This window comes from Equus caballus, chromosome X, assembly GCF_041296265.1.
Source record: "Equus caballus isolate H_3958 breed thoroughbred chromosome X, TB-T2T, whole genome shotgun sequence".
Taxonomy (NCBI): Eukaryota; Metazoa; Chordata; class Mammalia; order Perissodactyla; family Equidae; genus Equus; species Equus caballus.
This window is the reverse complement of record NC_091715.1, coordinates 12,141,454-12,164,263: the sequence shown is the minus strand read 5'-3', so window position 1 is coordinate 12,164,263 and position 22,810 is coordinate 12,141,454. Positions and strand designations below refer to the sequence as shown.

The following is a 22,810-nucleotide window of genomic DNA, read 5'->3' as shown; positions in this document are numbered from 1 at the left end:
CCTGGTCATTCCTGTCCAATGCAGGACTCTTCTAATGGGCAATCTTTTCCCCAGAGCTCCCCACTGGGTTAGGGGAGACTTTGTCAGAGCTACATCGTGGTCTGAGGCTCTCCCTAGCCAACCCTGCTTCCTTCCCCTTCCATCTTTCACAGATATTACTTCCCCAACATATCTCTTCCTCACCTAATTCTGTTTCATTGTCTGCTTTCCAGGGAGGACACACCTGGAACAGGAACCAAGCCTACTTCTTCGATACTTCTGACATTGAAAGTGGAAGAAAATAATCAAATTTAGAGGTCCATGCTTTGAACATCGTCTTTGCTCCTCTCTCTTATCTTTCTTACTTGTGAGGTCCCTTGGTTTTAAGATACAACTTTGTGTTTTCAACAGTCTTTTCCATTAAGGTGATTCTCAAGGTAACATCCCTCCTTACGAAATTCCTAAAACAATTAAGAATGTAATGAATTTAGCCACATAGAAGTGCTTGTTTTTCTCTAGGTAGGTTCTTTTGCTGCCCTATAATTTTTTCAACATGCTGCTTAAAATGCCCTAAACACCCTTCACCCTCTTGCCCAGCCAGCAAACTTCTCATTGTTTCATGCCAAGCTCAAATGTCACTCTTATAAAGCTTTCCTGGAGTCCCCCAGGCAGAATTGTCCCATAGCATCATCATGACTACCACCAGCACTACCATCATCATCATCATTATCACTACTGACATGGGTTGAATATTTATCAATGCCACAGCTACATCTGAATTATTTATTTGATCCTTACAACCAAACAACGTTACTTGCCTACAATGAGGTAGGTCGTATTGTTGTACCCATTTCAGAGATGAGGAGTCAGAGGCACAAAGAGGTTAAAGTCACATCTCTAAAAAGAATGGGGCTAGAGTTCCAACTCCAGAGCTCATCTCTTAAGGACTGTGGGATGAAATAGCAGCCCCTATTCTTTTCTTTTCCTAGTCTCCTCTTCTTCAGAAGTGAATGACTTGCAAATAAGTCTGACTAATACTCAACAGGTCTGGTGGGAGAAAGAGTGAGAGGGAAAGACTCTTTGTTTCTGCCATTGATAAAGTTAATTCTGCAGATTTCCCAGGGCCCTCTTATCTTCTACTCCCTGTCTTTTCCTCTCTCCTCAGTCTCCTCACCCTTCTACTCCTTGATTCCCTGAAATGTAAAGTGGAAAACTGGAATTGTTATGGTTCCTGGGTTCAAGCTGTTGATGTTGTTAGGGTCTGCAGATTGGAGAGTGGAGGACAAACCTATGCCAATCTTTCTCTGTTTAAAGCTTTTGGCATAGGAACAACGTGATTTCTTCCTAGTTCTCATTGCTGGGTGTCCATGTATGCATCCCAACATGATGAGGCGCAAAAAGCATGGGCCTGAGACATGTTAAATTGGTAATAACAGTGCAACTCTCAATACTGCCTCCCTTATATATGAGACACGCAACCTTAGGCAAGATTTACAACCTCTATGTATTTCTATTTTATCACTTATAAAATAGGAATAATAATCTCTAACTCACAAGGTAGTTGTGAGAATTAGATGATACAGTGATGCTCAATAAATAGTAGCTCCCTTTTCCAAGATCACTGCCAAATTTTGTGCCTGATATTCACAGTCAGCTCTTGAATCATATTTGCATAAAATTAGCTAATTCCCATCTCTTACGGGAAGACTTGAGTTTACTCTATAAGCACACTACCTTTACGTAACTATATAAAACATATTATATGTAATAAAAATTATATGTCATGATAAATATACTTATTCTAGACAGACAAATCACATGATTTGATAAGGAAGCTGATGTGTAAATTTGACTGGGAGAGGTAAATCTTATTGGTGAGTAGGAGAAATTTTGTTCTAATTCATGATATGATGGTAAGGGATGTTAGAGTTCTAACAAGGCATGGAATGGCAAAAGGATTGTTAATTGAATGTAACCCCTGGGTAATTTATGACTATGAGGGACTAAAATGTTAGGAAAAATGGGTTTTTAACTGCTGTAACATTTACTCACACATCCACTCACTCATCCATGTACTTCTTCATCTACCCATCCATCTATTATCGACCTAACCTCCATCCATGCATCTATCTTTCTATCCACCCACCAACTTATTATCCAGACATTCATCTACCCATGCATCCATCCTTCCATTTATCCATCCATTCCACTGACCTACTCAAGATAGTAACACTGCAGTGCATATAAACACATATAGGAAATGGCCCTTACCATATGGGAACTTTCCATTTCATAGGGGAGAAAAGAAAGTAAGAGGATACGTGAGATAAATGCTCCTGAGAGTTGTATAATAAGTCTACAGATTTCCAAAGCACGAGAAATCATATCTGACGGAGGAGAAAGACAAACTTCTTCAATGGAAGAGACAGAATTTACTTTGGATTTTCAAGATTCTTGAAGAATTGGTAGGATACCATAAACAGAAGAGAGAGTGCATTTTGGGCAAAGAAGTTGGTAGAGAGGGCAAGTTGTAACTCTGGTTTAGCCAGATGATGGTGATAGAAGATTAAACCTAAAACTTAGGTTGGTGGCGGGGTGTGGATCCTGGAAGGTCTGCCATAATGGTCTGAGAAATTTGGTGTTTTCTTGGTAGCCATGCGACAACATTGAGATTTTTAAGTAGTAGACTGATATAGCCAAAGTTGCATGCGCCAAATATTTTTAATTAATTTTAACTTTCAATTAGCTATTTAATAGCTAAAATAAAATAAACCAGAGGTTCCAAAACTTTCTCAGTTCACAGCGCTCTGTATCTCTGTAATTTTTTTATGGGATCCCTAGGCCAAAAGAAACACCTAACAATTCCATTTATTAAGTAAAGTCCAAATAACTTATTAAATATTTATATCCTAACAACTTAGTAGCCATTTGAGAAAATAATGCATATAAATAAAAAATATATTTTTTAAAAAATTTTATTATTAAATAACCATGATTACTTCTCAATGGGATGTGTGTACTTGCTGGGACTGTACAATTTCTCAAACCTTAGAATCAGATTGGCCACCGCTGCCCTCATTTCCTGTTCTCCATTGATTTTCACTTGGTACGTGCTTTTTACCACAGCAACTGATGAACACTTGTCTTTGCAAAGACATCATGTTATCAAAAGTAATGTCACCAGATCTAATGTTGAAACTGTGAACTACGTCAAGCTTGTAGTGTGCATAGTGTCCAAAAGATGTTACATAGCTCTATGTTTCCCTCAAAAATTCAAAATATCCTGCTTATCCCACTCCTGGGTATATATCCAAAGGAAATGAAATCAGTATCTCAAAGAGATATCTGCACCCCCATGTTCATTGCAGTACTATTCACAATAGCTAAGCTATGGAAATAACTTAAATGTCCTTTGACAGATGAATAGATAAGGAAAATGTGGTATATATATATATACAATAAAATATTATTCAGCCATAAAACAAGCAAATCCTGCTGTTTGCAACAACATAATGAACGGGGGGGGGGGGGGTATTATGCTAAGTGAGATAAGCCAGACAGAGAAAGACAAATACTGTATTGTTATCACTTATACGTGGAATCTGAAAAAAAAAAAAGGCTGATTTTATAGAAACAGAAAATAGAATGGTGGTTGCCAGGGGCTGAGGGGAAGGGGAAACGGAGAGATGTTGGTCAAAAGGTATAAACTTTCAGTTATAAGATGAATAAATTCTGAGATCTAATGTACAGCATGGTGACTATAGTTAATCATATGGTATTGTATACTTGAAATTTGCAGAGAGTAGATATTAAGAAATCTTACCACACACACACAAACATACACAATAGAGCTAACTATGTGAGGTGATGGATGTGTTAATTATCTTCATTCTGGCAATTGTTCCACAGTGTATATGCATATCAAATCATCACATTGTACACTTTAAATATATGCAATTATATTTGTCAATTATTACTCAACAAAGTTGGAAATAAACACATAGGTAAATAGATAGATAAAATATCCTGCTGCACCCTTGTGAATTTACTGCAGTGCCCCAGGGTACCTCAGTGCATGAATTGGGAATTCAGTATTAAACCATTACCATTTGCCTGGTACTGCCCTAGCCACTTTCTACATATTGATTTATTTAATCCTTACAATGGGTAATTACTATAATTATCTTCATTTTTCAAATGATGAAACTGAGATCACAGAGCTGGAAAGTGATGAGACTGGTCTTAAACCCTATGCAGCACCTCTATTAATACATATCAAAGGACATCGTGCTTGCCTGCCTTGGCCCATCTTTCCCGCTCAACTCTACACAACATAAGAGTCAGGACCATATCCTGCATATCTTTGTTTTCCCAGTGCCCATAGTAGCTTACCTGATGCTATTATCAGGATGCAGTCTCATTCTTGATCTTATCTGATTGGTTTAATTTCCCCAGAAACAGAACCTGAGATATGAATTTTAGTGCAAATAATTTATTTGTGAGATAATTCAGGAAGTTCTGACAGGTGAGTGGGGTAGTGTGTCAGGGAAGAGAAAGAGCAAATAAAGGGTGTACTATCAAGCAACTTTCCACAGTGGCCAACTGGAGCTCAATCACCCAGGGAACTCTAGCAGCCAGTATAGAATACGCGGGTCAGAATTATCCTACTGGAGGGGCAAGGGAGCTGGGGTATTTATACACCAATTCCCACCTGACATTGGTTGAAGACTGCTCCTGGGGGTCAGGGTGGAGGTGTTAATTTCTTGGTACTTTCACTTACCATGTGCATGACAGAGAGGGTTTCAGTGGCCAGAGAAAGTCCTCAGGAAATGAGATGAGATTTTGGCAGCTAGAATCAGATCTGTCCACTAAAATGGTAAAGCCCAACTAGATATGGGTGAAGTAACCGCTTCATTGGTAGAGTCTAGGATAACACTTAGAAAAATGCTTGGGGGAAAGCAGCGCTTCTCTATGAGGGTGAATCAGAATATTTGGGAGGCATGTATAGTTTGAAAAACCATACATAATATAATATAATTTTATATCTAGAAAATAAAACGTTTTTTGTTTTTATCTCTTTGGTTGGTAAATATATAGAGAAGATAGTAATTTTTAAGAGACTTCAGCATAAAAGTACAGCTTTGGGATAGATGAGTCTCAGAAGTGTCTTTTGGTTTAAAATGTTTAGAACAGCTAAGCCAGATCCCTCGTGGCAAAGTGGTACCTAAGGAGGAAAGCATTTGTTAACGCGGGCTTTCCATTTTGTTTTTCTAGCCCAAAGGAAGCAAGGTACAGATCTCTCAACTGAAAAGGAAAGCTGAAATTGAAATCTCCATTTCATCTACATCTCAAGGACCATGATGAGAGTTTATCTCAGCAGGGAAAAAATGATCTTTGGGAATATGCACAAGCATTTAGCAGAAAGACTCAGTTTCTAAATGCATTCTCAGCAAAATTGAATGGGTTTGCCATGTTCCAAATCAAGTTAGCTGTGCCCCATGAAACTGAGAAGTTTCCCATAAATTGCATTTTAGAAACCATTAAAAATGTCAAGTAATAATTTCTAAGGGAAAAAATAAGAGAACTACAAAGCAAGTCACTAAAATTGGCTATTCATCATTAATTTCCCTTTCCTAATGGAAATGACTTGTGCACACCTTTGCTGAATTCCATTCTGGGCAACAATATTTTTCATACTAATCTGAGAGTTCATCCTTCAAACAAAATATATGGAGATGGTCTTAGTTTAGGCCTTAAGTATGGTTCAAATTATGTCTGGTGAATTTATACCTATAAAGTGATTTGCATAAACGTTCTTGGCTGAAGGAAGAGGAAGTTGCTTTATCACCTAGGGAAGAGTCAGAAATGGTCTTTTCATTATAGGTCCCTGGCCTGGCTCTATATATTCATGTCTGAACTCTCCAGAGAGATGGGATAACAAGAGAAACTTAGGAACCCATTTTCATGAGAAATCCTGAATATGCAGGTCCAGGCTGCATTGTACTATATCTCTGTTGAGGACCGTGAATGAAGGCTGCAGGGAGCACAGTGTCACTTTGGCGAGAGTCCACAGTTCTGGCGCTCCTGGGACATTAACATTCTCCTACAGGGGCTGGCTGTAGTGATGAACAGCACCAAGTAGCAGATATTCTTGAGGTGTTCAAGGGGAAGAAGATGAGAAGGCTTTTCATGAGCCACCAGAAAGGAATTCTGCAAAACCTGTGAAATCTGGACTTTTCTTTTTAATGTGACCACTTTAGTACCCAGGGCTGGAGAAACTTTGGTTGACATTGAATGAAAACAGTACTACCTTTAACATACATCAATGTGTCATATGTTTTTGCAGATAATAATTATGGAAATATATGAATGGCTTTTAATCACGTGGATGGAAAACAGAAAAATCTAGATAAAATGAATGTAACCAGTTGTGCAGTGTTGTGCCATCTTGATAATTTACATTTCCAGAGAGATATTTTAAATATATCTATTGTATGCTCTACTAAGTGCCTGTCTGGTTAATGAGAAAAGCCCTGGATGGGGGGCGGGGGATCAGGAGACCTGAATTATAATGTCCTAATTGAGCCATTATGTATGTTTTTAATCTTAGGCAAATTTTGTGGGGGTGATTAAATAATTGGCCCCAATTCTTCATCCCATCCTCAATCTATACCCTTGGCAGGGCCTCATCGTGGGCAGAGAGTATTTCCCTGCCCCTTGACTTTGGGCTTGGCCATGTGACTTACTGTGGCCAATGACGTGGGTGGAAATATCAGTGTTTCAGTTCCAAGTCTAGGCCTTAAAAGGCCTTGTGCACACACACTTGCTCTCTTGTGCCTCCACCATTAGTGTAAGAAAAACCTACTCTAGTTGGCTCACTGGTACAAGGAAGGTGACAATCATTTGGAGCAATCTCAACGACCTAAAATGTGAAACAGAACTTTCCTAGCCACAAAAGCCTAGATCAGCCAAACCCCAAATCGGCAAATGCCCAGAGGTGCATTAGCTAAATGCATGCTTATTGTAAACTGCAAAGATTCTGTAGTTGTTTGTTATGCAGCAATAGCTGACTGATACATCTTGTTATCTTTCTGGGTCTCAGTTTCTTCATCTGTAAACTGAACAAGTTTACTGTATAACCTTAGACCTCTTCTAGCTTTAACCTTTTTTTTTTTCCTAAAATAGACTCCTCTTCATTTCTATGTAGCTGAATATTTTTTCTTATCTTTTCTTGTATTTCTAAAGCACACTGATTTTAGGAAGTGCTGCTCCTGTGAGTGGATATGTCAGTTCTATATTTAATGATACTTACTGGGCAACAGAAAGTCTTCCAATCCTAGCTAAAGAGCCACATGAAATATACAGCGATTGAGCCTCAGATAAACAGTACATATTTAATTTCTGACCTTCAAAGTAAAAGTTTCAGAAAGAGCCCCTTGTTTCTTTATTGACTGAAAACAAGTATAGGTGTGAGGGGAAGCAGGGTCAGCATATCCTACACTCCTGGGAAGCACTTATATTTTTAGCTTACAGAATTTCAGCCAAGAAGGTTCAATCAAGGTTTACCTTTGGGGACCAGCAATCATTAGCCTCCTCTCTGGCAAGATAGCTCTATATCCATTTTTTTAAAACAACTTCTTGACTATATCATGTGATTTCTTCACATAGCAAAATAACAGTATTCAACCTCTTCCAATACAGAAAGTTAACCTTCTCCTTTGTTTTTCTCTTCTGCATTAGAAGAATCTACAGATACCTACTTCGCCATCAGCACTGTCATTATAGGTGGAATGCAAACACAGAACTGAGTCCTCCAGGCTAATGAGTTTTAAGTTGTAATGATTTGGGTCCTCAAGCTGTATTGATAAAGAAAAGGAGAAGAGGGGAGACAAGGAGAGAAAGAGAGAGGGGTGTGTGTGTGTGTGTGTGTGTGTGTGTACATAGGGTGTAGGGCTTAACCCTGGAAGGACTAGGGGTGGAATAAGATATTGGGTGTGGTAGGCTGAAAAATGCTTCCCCCAAAATATGTCAGGTCTTAATCTCTGGAACCTGTAAATATTATTTTATATGGAAACAAGATCTTTGCAGATGTGATTAAGTTAAGGCATTTGAGATGGAGAGATTACCCAGGATTATCAAGGTGGGCACTAAATGCAATCAAATGTATCCTTATAAGAGGAAGGTAGAGGGAGATTTGACAGATGAAAGAGGAGAAGGCGATGTGACCACAGAGGCAGAGACTGGAGTGATACAGCCACAAACTAAGGAAGTTGGCAGCCACCAGAAACCGGAAGAGGCAAGGAATGGACCATCCCTAGAGCTTCCTGAGGGAGCCTGACCCTGCTGTCACCTTGATCTCAGCCCAGTGATACTGTCAAGATCCTTACTTAGCTCAATCATATCTGCAAGGATCCTGTTTCCATACAAGGTACATTTCTCTCTCTCTCTCTCCCCAAACCCCCCACCCTGTCCTGCCCAAGCAGATGTCAAACTGGGGAATGAGACTATGGTTTCCCCTCATTGTAGGTTTCCCAATCTCTAGGAATTATTTCATTCTTCCCCTCCTAATGCTTCACGTGGCTTCCCATGTGGAAGAGAAAAAAATCATATATATATATATATATATACATATATATATATATATATATATAATATAATTCTATACATTATAGTTATTGTCGTATTTTCTAAAACAAGTTTAATAATATAGGCATATATATTCATCAACCAGTGGAACTTTCGATGCAAAGATACATTTATGCTTTTCCTTTTTGAAGAACCGTTACTCATGTCCTAGCCTAGAGACACTCAGGAGATCTGGCGTAATCTGACTTTTTCTCACTGTCCCAGTGGCTCTGAACATTGCCCAGAAGCCAATTCAGTTCTTCACGGTTTGTTCAAGGAAGATTAGAGTTCACGCTGACCTTCTTTATCTCCCTAATTGTTGGAGAGCACAGAGTCCCGAGGCTGTCCCCAAATCTAGCAGTATGCGTAAAAATCACTCCTCCTTGGCTTCTAAGCACTTCTGAGGAAGGAGATCAGTCTCTGACAGAACCAGCTACTATGTTCATGGATTTATTATCTTAGCCCCTTTTAAGCACTCAAATAAACCTCAGATGCAAAGAAGACTTGTCAAGGTTTACAGAAAAAGCTCTGGAAGCTATAGGTTGTCAATAAAACTCCAGTGAATTCACTTTCTCATTCTTTTTCTGCTTGTCTTTAAAATCCTCAATTGATTTTTTCAGAATTCACAGTGTCACCCAGCTAGGGTTGTTTCTAGCTGTTGGCAGGGAGTTCTCAATGAAATAGCAATTATTTGGTGCTGATTTTGCAAATTCAGCAAGTATATCACACAAAAGGGAAGCTCCCCACCCCCCCACCCCCCCCCCCCCCCCCCGCCAGCTTTTCTGGGGAGGTGTGTGTATGTGTGTGTGTGTGTATTTTCTTGGCCAAATTCATTTGTCCTGCTCACTCCCTTTTGGTTGTGCACCTGCAATTTGATCATGCACTAAAATAAGTCAATTTGCTTAATCTGATTATACTTGACTGAAAATGAAAAGCAGTGTTTATATGATATATTGAAGGATTTGTAAGGGGAAACTGTTTATAATTTTAGCAGATTGTAACAGTTTAAATGCAGGATTTCTTTGCCTTATCACTGTTGACATTTCCGGCTGAATATTCTTTGTTGTGGGGAGAATTTCCTGGGCGTCATAGGATGTTTAGCAGCACCCCTGGCTTCTATTCACTAGGTGCCAGTAGCACTCCTCTCCCTCATTTGGGACAACCAAAAATATCTCTAGACATTGTCAAATGTCCCTGGAAAGGGAAAGTTGAGAACCACTAGTTTAAACAGTAAATCCATTATGAGAAGATGTTTGGAGCAGTCTAAGAGAGATTGTGTTGAAAATGTATATTAGAAAGTGTGGCAGCCAGCCTCCAAGACGGCTCCCAATGAATGATCTGGCGTTCTGATATGCCCTCTCCCACACTGAATAGAGCTGACCTCTGTAACCAATAAGATATTGTGGAACCAATAGAGTATGATTTTTCTAAGTTAGGCCATAAGAGATACTGCTCTCTTAGATTACTAGTTCTGGGGAAACTAGCTGCCATGTCATGAGGACACTCAGCAACCCTGTGGAGAGGTCTACATGGCAAGAGCCTCATTATTAAGCCACTTTGGAAGTGGATCCTCCAGCCCCTGTCAAGCCATGAGATGACTACATCCCTGGACAACATCTTGACTGCAATCTCACGAGAGGCCCTGAGCCAGAATCACCCAGCTAAGCCACTCCTGAATTCCTAATGTACTGAAACTGCTTATTGTTTATTATTGTTTATCATTGTTTTAAGCCTCTGAGTCTTGGGGTAATTTGTTACACAGCAATAGATAATGAATAGAATTTAGAACAAACATCAATTTCAAGGAAAGAAAACAATACTCTCTCCAACAGTTTGTTTTTTTTTAATCAGAGAGGCTTTCTTTGATCTAGTTAAACAAATTTTTTTTTTTGTTTTGGTGAGGAAGATTGGTCCTGAGCTAACATTTGTTGCCAATCTTCTTCTTTCTGCTTGAGGAAGATTGTTGCTGAGCTAATATCTGTGCCAATCTTCCTCTATTTTATGTGGGATGCTGCCACAGCGTAGCGTGGTGTGGCAAGTGGTGCTGGGTCTGTGCCTAGGATCCTAACCTCTGAACCCCAGGCTGCTGAAGTGGAGTGCACAAACTTAACCACTATGCTACTGGGCCAGCCCCAAGTTAAACAAAATTTTAAGAGTAGAGTACTATTGATCATAGTGTAACTAACAGAAGAAGGATAGAAGGATATCAAAAGAACAAAGCTAGAGTTTTTGTTAGGAAGAAACAGAACTCCTACTTTAACTGGCTAAATTTAGGGAGATGCATAATTCCTAGAATAACAGCATTAAGCAAATAAATACTTAATTTAATGGATAAAACGTCTATTTTTGTAAATGTTGGCTTTTTCTTTATTATTAAATTGGGTTCCACTTACTTAGAATATCATTATAGGTCATTACAAAGCTAATTGTTTAAGAATGAAAATAACCACAGTTTATTTTGTGAGATTATGCTGTTGGGTCATGTATCAGTTAGCTATTGTCACACTAATGCTGCATAACAAACCACTTCAAATCCCAGTGACGTACAATAACAAACATTTATTACTTACTCACACATCCTGGGGTCAGCTAAGGTTGGCTGATCTTGGCTGGGCTTGGTTCCAGGCTATGGGTTCATTAATCTCTGCTGCACACATCTCTCATACTCTTTAGGCCAGCAGCTTACTTGAGGCATTTGTAGCCTTTGTAACAAAAGAAGGCAAGGATGAAAGCTGTTGGAAAGGGGCATTGAGACAATCTACAGTATCTACCCAAGGGAACACACGTGATCCCCATAGCCAACCACCCTTACCTCTAAGCAATCCTTAACTTCAGGTATCCACTTGTGACAAATACCAAATACACATCCCATGGGTACCCCCTGACTAAACAATAACCTTGTCCCTGTACCTCTGTTCCACTTAGGAATTTGCCCATCTGAGCTTTTCATCACGCCACATAGAAATTCCTCCTGAGTTTTCTGGATTGATTTAGAAGTTTTGATATTTTCAAGTAATGCTGTAACTTTTATGGATTTGAAAAATACCATGCAAAGCTATTATTTTAAGCTTATGTCCTTAGGCAAGTTAATTAACTACTCTGGACTTATTTTTTTTAAAACTATCTTGCAGGGTTGCTGTGAAGATAATAAATCATGTTTGGGAGTGACATCAGCATCACGGCAGAGTGAGTTTCTCCCTTTGTCTCTCCCCTCTAAGTTACCACTAAATAGACATTCATTAACCAGCAGAGGATTCTCTGAACAGCAAAACAGGATGCCTGAGAAATCCACATAGCCATGCATCTGAAGGTGGGTAGATTGGATCCCTGGAAGGCAGTGGAACTAGGTGAGTGTACTCCATCCACTACCTGATGGCAGTGAGCCAGGTTGTGGATCCTCACACAGCAGCTAGCATGACTGTAAGAGGAGGTGAGGGCAGCCCAGCCAGGGTGAATGCTTTCAGAGTTGTAGCCCAGCCTGCAGGAGTGCCCACCATGCTGTGGCAGCCCTGCTGGTGGGATCGCTCTATACTGAGTGATAGCAGCTCAGCCCCTGCAAAGGCACCTGCTTGCCAAGTGCAGTGCAGACAAGAAGGCTCCCCACCTGCTCAGAAAGCACCTTGTTCACAGAGCACAGCAGCCTGTGGGACCCACCAAGTGGTGGTTCAGCCCACACATAGGCACCCCTCCTGCCTGGTGTAGCAGCTTGGCCAGTCCTCTGCCAAGAACAGTGGCCCCACCTGCGTGAGAGTAACCCATCCACTGAGCACAGAGGCCCCACCTATGGTGCATGAATTGCCCATCCAGCACAGAGGCCCGGTCCAAATGAGTACAACCTGCAGAGTGGCTGTGGCAGGCCCACGCAAATGCAGAGCAGCCCTACCCACACAACTTCCAACAGATGGGGTGGGATCAGAAAACATAGCTCCTATTCCCCCACCCCCTCCCAGTGGTGGCAGGTGGAAACTGTGACCTGATACTACCACAAATACGCTGGCAAAGGATCAGTTCATTAAACACCATGAAAAACTACAATAACACTTCAGAGCAGAAGGAAAATGACAAGTCTCCAGAAACCAATCCTGAAGTCACAGAAATTTACAATCTAAATGACAGAGAATTCAAAATAGTTGTCATAAAGAAACTCAATACTTTACAAGAAAACTCAGAAAGACATTTCAATGAGCTCTGGAGTAAAATTAATGAGCAGAAGGAATACTTCACCAAACAGATTGAAATCTAAAAAAATCCCCAAAACTCTAGATATGAAGAACACAATTAATGAGATAAAAAATAATCTAGAAACCATAAAAAATAGAGCTGATGTTATGGAGGGCAGAAATAGTGAGGACAGAAATATAGAAATGCTTCAAGTAGAGGAGGAGAGAGAACCAAGATTTTTAAAAAATGAAGAAATTCTTTGAGAAATATTTGACTCAATCAGGAAAAGCAATATAAGGATTATAGGTATTCCAGAGGGAGAAGAGGGGAAGAAAGAAGCAGAGAGTTTGTTCAAAGAAATAATAGCTGAGAACTTCCCAAACCTGGGGAAGGAGCTGGAATTACAAGTAAATTAAGCAAATAGAACTCCTAATTACATCAATGCAAAAAGACCTTCTCTAAGGCATATATTAGTAAAACTGGCAAAAGTCAATGATAAAGAAAAATATTAAAGACAGCAAAGCAGATGAAAATAACCTACAAAGTAACCCCTATCAGGCTTTCAGCAGATTTCTCAGCAGAAACTTTACAGGTTAGGAGAAAATGGAATGATAGATTCAAAACACTGAAAGACAAAAACTTTCAGCCAAGAATACTCTATCCAGTGAAACTATCCTTCAGATACAATGGAGAAATAAAAGCTTTCCCAGATAAACAAAAGCTGAGGGAGTTAATTGCCACTAGACTTTCCTTACAAGAAATGATGAAGGAAGCCATCCTACCTGTGACAAAAAGACAAAGGTTTACAAAGCTTTGAGCAAGGAGATAAATAGACAGACAAAATCAGAAAATTTCAGCTCTCTATCAGAACAGGTTAGCAAAAAATTATAACATAAAAGATAAAGGGAAGGAAAACATCAAAAATAATTATAAACACTTCAATTTAGTCACAAACTCACAACACAAAAAAGAATAATTTATGACAATAATAACTTGGAAGGGGGAGAGGAAAGGAATGGAGCCTGCTTAGTCTAAGAGGCTATCAGAAAATGGACTATCTCATCTATGAGATCTTTTATACAAACCTCATTGTAGCCACTAAACAAAAAACCAGAGCAGAGCCACAAATCATAAAGAAAGAGAAAACTAAGAAAACCATCACAAAAACCCACCAAACTGAAATGGCAGTCAGAAATAGAAGGGAAAAGAAACAATGGGAATATAGAACACTCAGAAAACAAGAGATAAAATTGCAGTATTAAGCCCTCATATATCAATAATCACTCTAAATGTAAAGCGATTGAATTCTCCAATCAAAAGACACAGGGTGGCTGGATGAAGTACAAAACAAGACCCAACAATATGCTACCATCAGGAAACACATCTCAGCTCTAAAGACAAACAGGCTCAGAGTGAAGAGATGGAAGATGATACTCCAAGAAAACCGCAAGAAAAAGAAAGCAGGTGTTGCCATATCAGATAAAGCAGACTTCAAGATAAAAAAGACAATGAGAGACAAAGAGGGGCAGTTTATAATAATAAAAGGGACATTTCACCAAGAGGAAATAACACTTATGAATATATATGCACCTAACACAGGAACACCAAAGTATATAAAGCAACTGCCAACAGACCTTAAGGGAGAAATTGACAGCAACACAATAATAGTAGGGGACCTCAACATCCCACTTACATCAATGGATAGATCATCCAGACAGAAAGTCAACAAGGAAACAGTGGTCTTAAATGAAACACTAGATCAGATGGACTTAAAATATATATATTTTATATATGGAACACTCTCAAAGATAGACCATATGTTGGGAAACAAGGCAACCTTCAATAAATTTAAGAAGATTGAAATCATATCAAGCATCTTTTCCAACCACAATACTACGAAACTAGAAATCAACTACAAGATAAAAGCTCGGAAAGGCATAAATATGTGGAGATTAAACAACATGCTACTGAACAACCATTGGATCAATGAAGAAATCAAAGAAGATATCAAAAAATACCTGGAGATGGGGGCTGGCCCCGTGGCCGAGTGGTTAAGTCTGCGCGCTCCACTGCAGGCGGCCCAGTGTTTCGTTGGTTCGAATCCTGGGTGTGGACATGGCACTGCTCATCGAACCACGCTGAGGCAGCATCCCACATGCCACAACTAGAAGGACCCACAACAAAGAATATACAACTATGTACTGGGGGGCTTTGGGGAGAAAAAGAAAAAAAAAACATTTAAAAAAAAATACCTGGAGACAAATGAAAATGAAAACACAACATACCAACTCTTACGGGATGCAGCAAAAGTGGTGCTAAGAGGGAAAATTATAGCAATACAGGCCTACCTCAACAAACAAGAAAAATCTCAAATAAATAATCTTAAACTACACCTAACAGAACTAGAAAAAGAAGAACGAACAAACAAAGCCTAAAGCCAGCAAAAGGAGGGAAATAATAAAAATCAGAGTAGAAATAAATGAAATAGAGACTAAAAAAAACAATAGAGAGGATCAATGAAACTAAGAGCTGGTTCTTTGAGATGATAAACAAAACTGACAAACCCTTAGCCAGTCTCACTAAGAAAAGAAGAGAGAAGATGCAAATAAATGTAATTAAAAATGAAAGAGGGGAAATTACAACAGATACTACAGAAATACAAAGGATTATAAGAGAATACTGTGAAAAACTATATGCCAAGAAATTGAATAACCTAGAAGAAAGGGATAAATTCTTAGACTCATACAATCTCCCAAAACTAAGTCCAGAAGAAATAGAGAATCTGAATAGACAAATCACAAGCAAAAAGATAGAAACAGCAATCAAAAACCTCCCTAAATGCAAAAGTCCAGGACCAGATTGCTTCTCTGGAGAATTCTACCAAACTTTCAAAGAAGATTTAATACCTATCCTTTTCAAACTATTTCAAAAAATTGAAGAAGAAGACAGAATGCTTCCTAACTCATTCTATGAGGCTGACATTACCCTGATACCAAAATAAGACAAGGACAACACAAAGAAGGAATATTATAGGCCAATATGATGAACATAGATGTAAAAATCCTCAACAGAATATTGGCAAATCAATACATTAAAAGGATACATAAAATACATTAAAAGGATCATACACCTTGATGAAGTGGGATTTATACTAGGAACACAGGGATGGTTCACCATCCACAAATCCATTAATGTGATAAACCACATTAACAAAATGAGGAATAAAAATCACATGATCATCTCAATAGATGCAGAGAAAGCATTTGACAAGATCCAACATCCATTTATAACAAAAACCCTCAATAAAATTGGCATAGAAGGAAAGTACCTCAACATAATAAAGACCACATATGACAAACCCACAGCCAACATCATACTTAACAGTGAAAAACTGAACACTATCCCTCTGAGAACAGGAACAAGACAAGTGTGCCCACTCTCCCCGCTCTTATTCAACATAGTATTGGAGGTTTTGGCCAGAGCAATTAGGCAAGAAAAAGAAATAAAAGGTATCCAAATTGGAAAAGAGAAATAAAACTCTTGCTGTTTGCAGACAGTATATATGGAGATTTCTATATATAGAAAATCCTGAAGAGTCCACCAGAAAACAATTAGAAATAATCAACAACTACAGCAATGTTGTAGGGTACAAAATCAAACTACAAAAATCAGTTGCATCTCTATACACTAATAACAAACTAGCAGAGAAGTCAAGAATACAATCTGATTTACAATTGCAACAAAAAGAATAAAATATCTAGGAATAAATTTAACCAAAGGGGTGAAAGACCTATACAGTGAAAACTATAAGACATTATTGAAAGAAATCGAAGTCATAAAGAAATGGAAAGATATTTCATGCTCATGGATTGGAAGAATAAACATAGTTAAAATGTCCATATTACCTAAAGCAATCTACAGATTCAATGCACTCCCAATCAGAATTCCAAAGACATTCTTCATGGAAATAGAACAAAAATCCTAAAATTTACATGGAGCAACAAAAGACCCCGAATAGCCAAAGCAAGCCTGAGAAAAAAGAACAAAGCTGGAGGCATCACAATCCCTGACTTCAAAATATACTATAAAGCTATGGTAATCAAAACAGCATGCTACTGGCACAAAAACAGACACACAGATCAATGGAACAGAATTGAAAGCCCAGAAATAAAACTACACATCTATCGAGAGCTAATCTTCAACAAAGGAAACAAGAACACACAAAGGAGAAAGGAAAGTCTCTTCAATAAATGGTGTCGGGAAAACTAGACAGCCACATGCCAAAGAACGAAAGTAAATCATTATCTTACACCATACACAAAAATTAATTCAAAATCGATTAAAGACTTGAATGTAAGACCTGAAATCATAAAACTCCAGAAGAAAATATAGGCAGTACACTCTTTGACATCAGTCTTAGCAGCATCTTTTTGAATACCACATCCACTCAGGCAAGGGCAACAAAAGAAAAAATAAACAAATGGGACTACATCAGACTAAAAGTTTCTGCAAGGCAAAGGGAACCATGAACAAAATGAAAAGATGATCCACAACTGGGAGAAAATATTTGCAAATCATATATCTGACAAGAGATTAATTTCCAAAATATGTAAAGAACACATACAAGTCAACAACAAAAAAACAAACAACCTGATCAAAAAATGGGCAGAGGATATGAACAGACATTTTTCCAAAGAAGATATACAGATGGCCAATAGGCACACAAAAAGATGTTCAACATCACTGATCATCAGGGAAATGCAAATCAAAACTACACTTAGATATCACCTTACACCCATTAGAATGGCTATAATCACCAAGACAAAAAAACAACAAGTGTTGGAGAGGTTGTGGAGAAAAGGGAACCCTGATAGAATGCTGATGGGAATGCAAACTGGTGCAGCCACTATGGAAAATAGTATGGAGATTTCTCAAAAAATCAAAAATAGAAATATCATACGATCCAGCTATCCCACTACTGGGTATATATCCAAAGAACTTGAAATCAACAATACAAAGAGATTTATGCACTCCTATGTTCATTGCAGTATTATTAAAAATAGCCAAGATGTGTAAGCAACCCAAGTAACTGATGAATGGATAAGGAAGACATGGTATATATATATACAATGGAATACTGCTCAGCCATAAAAAAGACAAAATTGTCCCATTTGCAACAACATGGATGGACCATGAGGGTATTATGTTAAGTGAAATAAGCCAGACAGAGAAAGGCAAATACTGTATGATTTCACTCATATGTGGAAGATAAACAAACACATAGATAAAGAGAACAGATTAGTTGTTACCAGAAGGGAAGTGGGGGTGAAAGGGTTAAAGGGGCACATATGTATGGTGACGGATAAAAACTAGACTTGGGGGTGAGCACAATGCAGTCTATACAGAAACTGTTATATAATAATGCATACCTGAAATTACACAATGTTATAGACCATTATGACCTCAATAAAATAATTTTTCAAAAATACAGATAAATCATGTTTGAAAAGAACTTCACACTTTGCCTGGCATTTAGAAGTTTGAGTTTTTTTACTTGCAGTTGAATGCATTCCTAATTGGTATACTCACTATGCTTTCAGCCTCATCATCTATCACAATGTTTCGATGTAATACTCTGATGAACCAAAGGGGTGAAATGTACTTGTCAAAAAAGGAATACACTGTGAAGTCTTATAATCAGCAGCTGATATCATTACCATTATTGTTCTAGGATATTTCAACACATTTTGATTAGACAGTTCATCTTCCTTTAAATATTTGGTAGCTTTGCAAACAATTTCAGAAAATGATAAGGCTACCAATAACATGTTCAGAATGTGTACCCAGTATTACTTTCATCAGGCTGCTAAGTCTGCATCATCATTATGTACCCGGCTTCTAGAATGGTCAGATGGCAAGAGGATGGGTGGGTGGGACTTTTTAAAATATGAAGGGGAAACGCAGAGTAATGTAAAAGTATCTTGCCTGAAACGTAACCTCTAGGCCAGGTAGAAATTGTCTTACTCCCTCCCTTCCTGTTCCTTCATCACCAAAGCTCCTCTCTGCTCCTCCTTAGCGTGGAGGTGGGGCATTGGGAAGGAGAAAGACAGTTTCTGCCTGTGCAACCTTTTTCTGGAGATAAAACCGTTTGCTTTTTTCTTTCCTTCTCATTCCTCAAACTCACTGGTTGCAACACTTACACGTATGTTATTTTCCACTCACTGATCTAATTGGGATTCAGGTCCAACCACTCAGCTAACAAGTTAACTAGATCAGGAATCAATTAGACTCTTCAGTCATTAATTGCACATGACATTAACCCAGATGAATAGACACATGACCTGTTACAAATTCATTGGTAGGCTGAGTGTTCATCTTCAATTTCCCTCAACTTCACACACTAGAAGTAATCATAGGTTCTCTCCCTTTATCTATTAAAGATTAACCCCAGTAATTTGAGGGTGAAGAGAAAGCAACCGTGAAAATTTTAAAAAGGAAATATTTCTTCCTATTGTTAATACCTAGTGATTACTTTGAATGTGAGAGGATTTAACTTTAATAACAGTCCTCAAGTCAAAGGTGTCATTTAAAATTTCTCATTCTGCACACGCTTCCATGTTTAGATTAATTTTCATAATCCCAGTAAATAGGAGTGCGGATACCTGTTTTGCTGTTTTGCCAATTGATAGGTATGAATAAAATGGTGGTGGCGCTCATGGTGGCGTCTTCTAAATGTCATTAGCACCTAAACAAGAGAGAAGACAATCCTGACACTTCAGCAAGGTTTATCTAGACCCTGGATTTGCTTAAATCATTATAAAAGATCAGGGCTTGAAGATGCCTTAACAATCATACCCTTGCTATACAGACTGTTGTTTGTTTGTTGCTGTTTGTGTGTATGTACACCATATGGCAGAGACCCCTTGTTATATGTGCAAAACCCATACCAATAAGTCCAGTGCAGTAAAGATGCCTATACAGATAAGATTCGCCTAAACCAGTCCTAAAAATTTGACATAAACATTGTGTCCCATTCCACAAGCAGGGATATGTCCTAATGTCAATTACCCTGGAAAAGGTAAGACATCGCCTTGACACCATGCTAATGTTTGATATAAAACTCTTCCTTAACAGCAATGTTTGATAGAGTAGGGTCAAAGGAGCATGAGAGTGTTGGGTACATGAAATGAAATGTGAAAAGAGGAAGGAAAGAAGCAAACACGGGAGACAGGGGGGAAGATGAAGCCAAAGAAGCCATGTTACCACTCTGCCCAGGCGCTCTTGAATCCTAATGAAGCATAAATATCCTTGAGATAAAACCAATGGTTCTCAAAGTGTGGTTTCCAGACCAGCAGCATCAGCATCACTGAAGAACTTGTCAGGGCCCACTCCAGACCTACTGAATCAGAAACAACCCCCGCAAGTGATGCTGATGTATGCTCAAATTTGAGAACCACCATGTGCTAAGTGTTATCAATGATGTCCACCTGGCTGTGAGTGGGTTCCCCTTAGACCATGGGCATCTCAAGGGCAGTGACCAGGGATCACTAATGCATCTCCAGCACTGGAGTAGGCTGGCACAGAGCCACTTAGTATATATCACTTGAACCAATAAATTATCCTTGTTGGAGAACAGGTAAGTCTTTTTAACAACTGCAAATTTTAATATAGTAATGCCAATTTGGAGAGAACAAAGGGGAAGGAAGTATTGAAAGTGGGGTGTGTGAGAAGAATACCAATTTCACAGTTTGGGCCAGCATTGTTTCTTCCTGTTTAGAAAAAAACATACTCAGAAATGTCACTTTAAAAGTAAGTTCTAGGGCCGGCCCAGTGGCTCAGCGGTTAATTTCGCATGTTCTGCTTCTCGGTGGCCCTGGGTTCACCGGTTCGGATCCCGGGTGTGGATATGGCACTGCTTGGCACACCATACTGTGGTAGGCGTCCCGCGTATAAAGTAGAGGAAGATGGGCATGATGTTGGCTCAGGGCCAGGCTTCCTCAGCAAAAAAAGAGGAGGACTGGCAGTAGTTAGCTCAGGGCTAATCTTCCCTCAAAAAAAAAAAAGTAGGTTATAAGTATTACAGAAATAATCTTAATATCCTCTTTCCTTTTAGTTTTCCACTTGGGCAACAGGGTTAAAATAGCAATCCATACAATTTATAATCTGTCATGAAGTTGTGAACCAACATTTTAGATTCAATACCCTCTGGTAGGAGGATATTCTATTCACAGAAAATATTACTTTACATGGGAAACAATAATTCTGCCTGACAGCTTTTTGAAATAAATATTTTCCCTTTAAGGTACAGTCATGTGTCACTTAAGGATGGGGATAAGTTCTGAGAAACGAGTCCTTAGGCAATTTCATTGTTGTGTGAACATCATAGAATACTTACACAAACCTAGATGGTATAGCCTACTACACGCCTAGGCTGTATGGTTCTAATCTTATGGGACCACCGTTGTATCTGTGGTCCATCATTGACTGAAGTGTTGCTATGCAGTGGGTGACTGTATTTGCTTTAAATAGTTTTCTTGAGATTGTCATATTAAGAGTTAAAAAAAAGACGCAAATGAAAGTATTCTTGGTTAGTTATGTTTCAGAGTTTTGTGGCAGCCTGGTAAAGTCTGGCCAACCATTGTGAAGGTCATTGTCTAGGACAGAGGTTCTCAACCAGAGTGATTATGCCTCCCAGGGGACATTTGGCAATGTCTGAACTACGCTGTCACAACTAGGAGGGGGGCTGCTCCTGGCCTCTAGTAGGATGCTGCTAAACATCCTTCAATGACAGGACACAGCTCCCCGACGATGAAGAGTTATCCACACCAAATGTTAATAGTGCCACAGTGGAAAGATATCGGTCAGAGTCAGGAGGCCCTGCTCCCTACAGTAGGGGAACCATACAATTTATCATGTAAACCAGGACACTCTTGAGATCAAAAGGGGATGCTATTAGTAGTTATGCCAGGACAACAGGCATAAACAGGGACAGTCCCAGGCAAAGCCCCTGGTTTCCACACCTAAGGGCTATGTAAACCTGGGCAAACAACATCCTCATCTGTAAACTGAGGTGATAAGATTAGCCCCAGCGTTCTAGTTCCAGGGATGTACGCCTTTATTGTCTCAAGCATGTGCTATTCTTTATGCATCACCTCTGTCAGTCCATAAACTCCTCCAGAGTAAGCCTCTGTCTCATTCATTTTTCTGTCTCTTTCACTCTCTTAACACAAGCCCTGCAGAAACAAAGTCTGTTGAACTGTACTCTTTGCAGCAGATTTACGACTTCCCACACCGGCAAAATGTTAGCATGAAAGATTTTAATAACAAACATATTTTGGTCGTACTTCTCCTTGGGGAACAGATGGGGTTTAACTTTCCCTTCTTGAGTTACTACCATGACCATATAATTTATCTTCTAACCTAGGACACTTTTGAGAGCAAAAGGAAATGCTATTAATAACTACACCAGGACAATAGGCATGAACTGGGAGGTACGATTGCCCTAGCCAGTTTGAATGTCATTAGAATTCAAATTGTCCACTAAACAGATGTTTGTGACTGGCAGACATATTAAGCCCACCCCTTATAATTGCTGACCCAAATTATATGGCCTTTTTGAAGATAAAACACAGCTAGTTCCTTTCATCCACCTTAGATAGTATTTGAATCTTTCCTTCATTCTTGAAAAGCCCAAAGCTCACCTTTCCCCATACGTATTCCACATTAGACTAGCTGACCTTTTAAAGCAAATGGAACAAGTCCAGGAGCCCGGGTCACATTAATCCTTCTGAGTTTTATCCCATGTTTCAGTTTATATGTTTGGACAGCACATCCTTTAGAGAATGCTGGGGCCCTTTATGATTCTCTTGGGTAAGTGAGGAGAGGAAAGACTCTGGCCCTGTCTTTTCTCTCCTGATGAAGATGGCAAAGCATTTATCTCAGGGCTGGGAGGTTGTAAGGTAAAAACAGGCTCCTCCCACTTATACACATTTACTTATTGACCTATCTGTTTCCCTCTTCCAAAGTGTCCTTGTGAGTATTATTT

The 22,810-nt window shown here is 39.0% G+C and overlaps 1 long non-coding RNA gene across 1 annotated transcript in view; it reads right to left on the bottom strand.

Annotated features, from left to right (window-relative positions):
• The window catches only part of LOC138921756 (uncharacterized), a 208,333-nt gene that overhangs the window by 5,799 nt on the left and 179,724 nt on the right, over window positions 1-22,810 (bottom strand). The window contains exon 2 of the long non-coding RNA XR_011434622.1: window positions 11,175-11,306. This is a non-coding gene — a long non-coding RNA (uncharacterized lncRNA). The remainder of the gene's footprint in view (window positions 1-11,174; window positions 11,307-22,810) is intronic.